The sequence below is a fragment of the Gavialis gangeticus genome, unplaced genomic scaffold (assembly GCF_001723915.1).
Source record: "Gavialis gangeticus isolate Ggan-Ray unplaced genomic scaffold, GavGan_comp1, whole genome shotgun sequence".
Taxonomy (NCBI): domain Eukaryota; kingdom Metazoa; phylum Chordata; order Crocodylia; family Gavialidae; genus Gavialis; species Gavialis gangeticus.
In genome coordinates, this window is record NW_017729033.1 from 23,678,072 (window position 1) to 23,686,202 (window position 8,131).

An 8,131-nucleotide genomic window follows, 5' to 3' on the forward strand; every position below is an offset into this window, starting at 1 on the left:
CCCCCCCCCGGGGCATCCCCCCCCCCCCCCCCCCCACCCCCCAACCCCCACACCCCCCGGGAACCCCCCCCCCCCCCCATTCCCTAACTTGTCTTGGACAGTGCCGGGAGCAGCAGGAGCACCACAGAGATGTTCTGGCCAAAACCAGAGTGTGTCTCCTGGAGGACTGACTCCTGTGTTTGCCCCCTGTTCTGTAAAGTGGTTTTGTTTGTTGTTGTTGTGGGGGGGGGGTTGGTTATATTTTACCCCTGGATATTCAGGGGTCTAATTTTGTCTCCACACTGCAAACATGCAGAACAGGGAATGCTTTTTTGTTCCCACACATGCCTCTTGTGGCATCTCAAAGGGGTTTGAGATGCTGCAAGAGGCACATACGCATTCATCTGAAGGTGCCCATAAAGGGCATTGTGCATAAAGTGCACAGGCATATGTGGCTGCAGCCATGCCATTGCACCCCTGTGGATTCACCCCTGCCCATGTTACAGGAGAATAAAACCAAAGCAAGTAAATTATAACTACCAGAATTTAGCAACCTAAATTACTAAAGCAGTTAAGACAGGATTAAAAGATAAGTGTACCAGGTACTCAGATATTGTAAGCAGTGATCCAGGCATGCTATTGAACACACTGTCTTCTACTTTTGTCTCAGAACATCTTTGCATACATGGGAACAATGCAGTATCACTATTCATTCCTATCCAGGGAGCGTGCGTCCATTAAGCTTCCTTGATTATGTTCCTGCAAACTGTGTCTAGTCATCTAGTTGATGGTTGACCTGCAGGTCAGACTGACCTTGGTTGTGTTTACATTATTGCTATTTATGTATGCAGATTGTTACTAAACTATCACATTAGGGCACTTTTCCAATGCTGTAGGCAACTCTGACAAGCTTTTAAAAATACATTAGTACCAACATGCAGATTTCCTCCCTTCCCTCCTACATGTACACACACACACACACTTTAAATGAACCATATTTAGACTGCAAACTGAAATATTAAAAACCAGGAAATGCCGGATGCACCCAAGAATCTTGTGCACCTACATCCTTGTTAAAAATCTCCACTAGGAACAGTGTCTGATCCTTCTCTCTAGCCCATAATGGGCATTGATTGACCATAGAAAAATGCAGCCCAGTGAATATTTAAATTGTTCTGTTATGCACCCTCATAATTAGAATTTTTCCTCCCTAAATTAAATATTTAAGTATCAAATAGTGTGGCAATACATCCAAGCATATTTAAATATAATGGTTTACGAATTAGATCTTGAGCTGATAGTAATAGTTGTATCTACATCTGTCTACTCTTCTGTGTAGAACCTGAGCTCTTCAACAAAAATTTTTAAGTATCTATGACCAGATGGAATCCTCTGTCCAAGCCTAACTGAAGACTGTATCAAAATTAAAGCCTGTAACTTTTTTGCTTTTAGGAGTAAGAAAGGTAAATATATTTAGATTTAAGAATGCATTCATACATCCTATTAATTATGCAAATTTAAGAATAAGATCATCCATTAAATATGGATAAAAATCTTCAGTTTACTGTTTCTAAACACAAAAAGCATCAAACTTTATAAGTGATCAGCATAATAAAGTATTATAATCTGCTTTCCTCTTAGTTACAAAATCTGTCCGTCATTAGCTTATGTAAGGTTCAGTCCCCATTGAGATCAATGAGATTTTTGACACTGACTTGGAAGCACAAACTCTTATGGATTGCTCACATACCAGTGTAAAAACACAGTAGCACAACACTCATGTAATGACAGTTCACTGCAAGAGGTTGGATCCAATATTAAGCATGTAATAATACGCCTATAGTATCTCCCAATATATAATGCCTTAGTCTTCCCTATAGTGTGCTCTTTTTTACCATTCATTCCTCTTGGTAGTGCCACAGGTGGGCTAAGAATACCATTTTTTCTGTATGGTGTTATTACTCTGAGGATGAATCCATGCTACTGTGGACCTTTTCCTGGGATATGCTGAACTGTCTCTCCCAGAAAAAGCATAATGACATTTTCATAGGAATGTATCTAGTTGTCACTCATAGAGGTTTCTGGGGGTTCTCTAAATTACGTTGTTACTTTAGTTATCTTCAACAAAAATATGTTGGTTCACCAGCATATTACAGCATTAAGTGAGGATGTTATAATGTCCTAAGCATCACATATATATAATCACAGGCTCAAATCTAGTCAAGATTGATTCCAAACAACTTTGGAGTACAGAGCAATTGGGTTCATGAGTGGATACAGAATTTACTGAAGGGGGGTGCAGCACACTGCCCCTTGGAGCATGGGGAAGTGGGGGAAGGAATGGCTAGAGTCTCCAGGTAGGTGGGGAATATCAGGCAGAAAACAGGTGGTAGAAAGGGAGTTGACTTGCCCCTCACCCCAAACAATACCTGTCATTGTCCCTGACTGACCCAGGAGCAGGGCGGTACAAGGGAAAACTGCCCTTCTCCAATCAGAGGCTGTGGCCAAGGTCAGCACTGGCAGCATTCAGATTCTTCCTTCCAGCCCCTGCCTCTTACATGTAGTGGCTGTTCCTGGCCAGCAGGGGACACAAGGAGAAACCTGCCTGCACTCCTGCTATCTCTGGCCAAGTCCAGCTCCCTACATACCTGTTCCCTGCAGTGCAGGGCAGGAGAGGGTCTGTGACTCCTATGCCTGCATCAGCCAGTAACCTTGGCAATAGCCACAGGTGCCTGCTCCCAGACAGCAGGGGAGTGGAGGACACCTGTAGGGGAGGAACAATCAAGGAGTAGGAACCTGTGAGCTGCTGCTGCTGTCCTCTGCTGAGCCTGACATGCCATACAGCTGCAGCCCACAGCTGAAGTAGAGCAGGAGCAGCTCCGTGTTCCTGAACCTCCCACTTCATGGCTAGGATTCATTTTCAATGATAGGGAAAGAAAATGTTTGCAAAGTTCTAAAGTTACTAGAGAGTTCTGAGCTTCTATGGGAGGAGAGATGCCATTTAAATGCAAGACTGTATCAGGAAGGAGATGTTCCCAGAGGCGAAATCTTTGTAAGTATTCACAAGGAGACAGGGTCTATTTTGGAATGAAGAAATTATGGGTTGTCTTCACCAAGAAGACAAAGACAAACATGATGGTCCTATAGAGCCTAGAGTATACATGGAAAAGTAAATCCATTTTTAAAATAGATTATAGGGTAAGATCAGTTTTGTAAATTTTGAAACAACTGTGTCACTGACACGCTATTGATGCCAAATGGAACAAGTTTGTAGAGGGAATAAAGCTCAATATAACAAAGACAAAATGAAGCAAATTCTGTTCTCAAGTGAACAGCTCTAAATAAAGGCAGAAATTCTGCCTAAGCATCAAATCCTGTCAACTCAGTTTTGCACACTGGGGTATAAATCAGGCTACAATAAAACTCTAGTGTTCAGTTAGTCTGAGTGTAAAGAGGGGAGGATGTAACTTCATCAATTCTTCCTAATATATTATCTGGTTTAGTGTCCTGCCCCTTTTTCCATAGTTTTGGTAATACATTTTGCATATTGTTTCAGAAAGTTATCCTATTTGCTCAGGAGTTAGCCAGAAAATGGGGAAAATGTTTTACAAAAGTATTTTCTGACTAGCTCCTGTTGTTCACTTATAGTGTTTTTAAGTCACATTTCTCTGTACATCCTGCTCCAACACTTATGTACATATCTGCTTTATATTGGCCTGATTGTATGGCATGAACAAGAGGCACGTTCTCTCTACCTTATGGTATCTCCAGACCATAGTTCTCTCTCTGAAAATAAGTGTTTCATGGTTAGCCAATAACTAGCCATTAATTTGTACTCATTTAATTATGCATACCATGCCAAACTCTTCTATCTCTTGCTTTTTTTTCTTGCTAATTACTTCTAAAATGTATGCCTTTATCTGAAACCCAAATTCAACCTAAGTGGTATATTTAGGCTTTGTACCAAAACAAAAGATTATCATTTGTATAAACCATCTTACTCAGCTTTGTTGCCTTAGTAAAGCAATAAACAGATGCAATATATGTCCATCGTAAAATAGGATGTTTTAGGATTACAGTGTGTTTTATAAACAAAACACAAGAGTTTAAACAAGAAATTACAAATAAATTATTTACACCTGATTATTTCTGCTTTCACTTTGACTGTGTCTTTTGTGTTTAACTCTTTTGGCACTTAAGCATGCAAATTTAGGTTGCATCTGTTGCTATGGAGTCCATCAAGTTGTTTAGTGATCTGCAATGCCTTCTATGCACGTGCTTATAATCTGATACATGCTACATTACTGCAACATGCACATAGAGTTCTGCTGCATTTCTTAATCATTTACAGTTTTATAAACTGAATTTTAATATACTGTGCACTGCTGCCTGTTGCAAGGAGGTTTTTCCAAATGAAAGTAATGTTTATTGATGAATTTTTTTTAGAAAGCTCTCAGTGTTTGTCTGATTGCTCTCATTGACTTCAACAGAAGCAGAGTGAGGTTAACTTAAGAACACTAGAAAAAACCCATTCCACAAGCATTTTCAGTAAACCTGAGTAATTAACTAATGCATTGACATTATCATCAGTAGCCAGTCAATATTTAAACCTGGAAGTTCTCCTACTGCATGCTTTTTGAACCTAGTTGAATTTTAGTTAACATCATTATGTACTATGAAATCATCTGAGTTGGACACCCTTTCCTGAGAAATACTGAAGGAAGTAGTTATTTGCCGTGGAAATACCTTACAACTGGATACTAATAACACTATAATTTTCTCTGCCATCCTTATAATCTGATTCTCTCATCACTAACTGGTATATGTGCTCTGATACTGTAATAATTTTGGTGGATGCTTGTAAAAGGGTGATAACTTTATTGGAAAGGATCCAAATGAAATAAATAAATATAATACAAAATTATTTACACATGTAAGTCCAAATTCAGCCCCTTTGCTCAAGTGCCTCTGAAACAGTATGTGCATCCACCTACTCACCCCTAAAGCAACTCTAATAAGTACTTCCCTTCTGGCTGGCAGAAGCCAAAACATTCTCACTCACAAACTACCCCCAATTACACTGACAGGAACATGAGTAATCTAGACCAGGATATTATATGAGTCACTGATGATGCAAAATTATATAGTGGCACCGCAAAATAACACCCCATCATTTGTTAATTGTATTTTAAATTTGCAATATCCATTTATAATTTTCTGTTAAGTCCACACTCTCTTTGCTATATTTTCATCTTGCCAGTCAAGTATGTAATTTTAGCAGAGCTATGAAATTAATTGAAAGCAGTGTGGAGGACAGGCCAAGTTCCCTGATTCTAGTTTCCTTTACATCAATCTGAACTGGTAGCAAGTCTACTGATCATGTAGGAATTGAGGCCAATACCTCTGAAAATTTTTAAATGCATTATATAAATCTAATCTATTCAAAATTAATTCAAATAGGCTTGAATAGACATGTATAGATTGGAATAGACTAAATGATAAATAACAGTACTTAATCATAGGGTTGTGCTTCCATTCTTGCATGTGTAATAGAGCACTTATCATAAGACCTCCTGCAAACTTGGGTGGGCAGAGTGACGTGCATAAAGGAGGAAGGTATTTACCATAGGACTAAAAGAGTTGATCTTAAGCGATCAAATCCAGTCCCCTGCCATTGCAATCGCACCAGATAATCCCTTTCATAACTATTTCAAATTACAGAAGTGGCCAGAACCTCATTCCTAAGGCAATTAGAATCATTTGTTACCAATTTCCAACTACATTTCTTTTTGAAAATTTTGTACCCATTGTTATGCTAGTACTTACATAGCTCTTCTCCCTCCCTGTGTTCCATCCCCTAGATATGTTTCTAGATAGCAATCTACTTGCTTCTCAACTGGTTTCATTAAGCTAATTAAGCTGTGTCCTTTTCTTGTAAAAATAGTCTCTTGGTTTCTATCATCATCCCAGTAAGCCTTCTCCGCACCTGGTTCAGTTTGAATTCAAAATTCTTGAACATGGGTGACCAAAACAGAAAAAAGTATTCCAGGTGGAATCTCTTGAAAATATGTCACCTGATGCATATTACTGTTGCATTTGCATATTCTTTCAGGCATATCACATTGGTAGCTCAAAATCATCCACAAATTGAGAAATCAGCCCCAGTTCTTTGTCCTCTGCTTTCATTTCCACCCAATGAGCCCCAGCTTATAGCAGAGATTTCTCTTATTCCTCACTAAATATTTTATTATATTAAATTTCATCCCAGTTGAATTACCTCAATATTCAAGGTCATCCACTTCTTCCTGTATGATACTTACTTTCTGTATGGTTGTAATGGGGTCCCTACCCTGTTACAAGAGGGGGAAGGGGTCTAGGGGTGCCTGATCCTCCCTTCCTCAGGCAGTTCAGCCCTTCCCTTTGAAGTGTTTCTTTCTTTTCTTTTTTTCCCTTGGCCCTCCCTCCGTCCAATCTTTTACTTTGTCTCTGTTTCTTTTATTTACATTTCCCGGGGTTGCCAGACTCAGGCTCACAAGCGAAGAAGCCTGAAAAAAAGATAGCCACCAGGTTCAGGTGCAGACAGTGCCTGATGGCCCAGGAAACAGAAGTGGAGGGTCAGACCCTGAACACCCTTTATAAGCCCAAGCCTCATACCAGAAAAAGGGGTCTGGCTATAGGAGCTACAGGGGATGGAGCCCCTGATGGAGGGACTGAAGCCTGGACTGTGAAGGGAGGTTGCAGAATGGCAGCCAGGGTCAAGGGAACCTGAGAGCCCACACTGGGAGCCATTAAGTACCTTGACTCTTTTTTGAATTTCTTTTGCTTGGAGCATGCTGCTGCAGGGTGAGGCAACCCCGGGTAGAATGTTTCATTGACCTGGGACCAGTGCCTGTGTTTTGTGCTTTTCATTTCCCTGATGGACTGCATTGTGGATGTAGAGGAGGTGGAGACCATTGAAAGGGGTGCTTGGAGATGCTCTGAATTTCAGACTTTGTTGAGAGGACTGGGGGTACGTTCTGAGCCCAAGAGGGCCAGAGCCTGCAGGGACTGCAAGGCAGGAGTGGAGTACAGGAAAACAGGATCTGTGGCTGCAGCTGCCTGCACAGGGGTCTCATGCAGCCTGGAGTATGAGGTCATGAGGGTATGGCCAAAGCTGAGCCAGAGGCTTGTGGCCCTGAACAGTGGGCTCCACACTAGAAAACAGTCAGAGTAAAAGTGGGATGAGGCCAGGAGAGCCATGGTCCAGACAACGGTCCTGTAACAAGTGGGCAACCAAGGGTTGCTGTAAGGTCCCCTAATGGTTACCTTGACCCTGCCTGGTTCTTGCCCTTGCCTCCCAGGGTGCCACCCTGGTTCCTTGACTACCATGTCTTGTTGTAAAACTTAATGAATGGAGGCTTCCTGCAGAGGCTGGTGAGTCTAAAGTGTTGTCTCTGTCCCAGTTCTTTATGTCCTACTTGCCTTAAGGGCTAATGTCAAGGCCTCCTTCTACCCCTACAGCCATGCCCATGGCTCTCATATGTTACTGGTCATTGCTCAGGTGACAAAGTTGTTTGAATAAATGTGATCTCTTTTATTAGACCAATTTCTCAGGTGAGGCACTTTGCCTCAAATCAATACTAGGCTACCTTGGGCCTCTGTTCCCTTGTCAGGTCTTCAGCCTTCTTAGCCTCACCCCTTTCCTTTAGGTGGATCCTCTTGCCTTGGACCATTATGATGGACCAGGCTTCCAGGTTCCAGCCCCTACTCTGACTTATACTTGTCCTGGGTTTTACCCCTTTTCAGGTTTTTGTTCTCAGGCTGCTATCGCCCCTCTCTCAGGCTTGTGCTCGGGCCCTCTTGGTCTCAGGCCTCTATGTCCTTTTTCAATCTCTGTCCCTCTTGGGATTCTGGTCTTTTCCTTCTAGGGCTGTGGGCCCTTGGCCATATCTCTGCCCTTCAGATTGATAGCTCTTTGAATGTAACCTACAAATTCTCCTCTGTAGCCAGTTCCTTATCCAACTCAAAATTCTTGTATGAATCCCCTTCTTCTACCTTTAAAAAAAATAATCTCCCATGTGGCACCATATAAAAGTGATAGTCCAGATAAAGGAAGTGAGGTAGATCTAATCTAGAAAAACAATTCTCTCACAAAAGTAAGTTATCACATTAG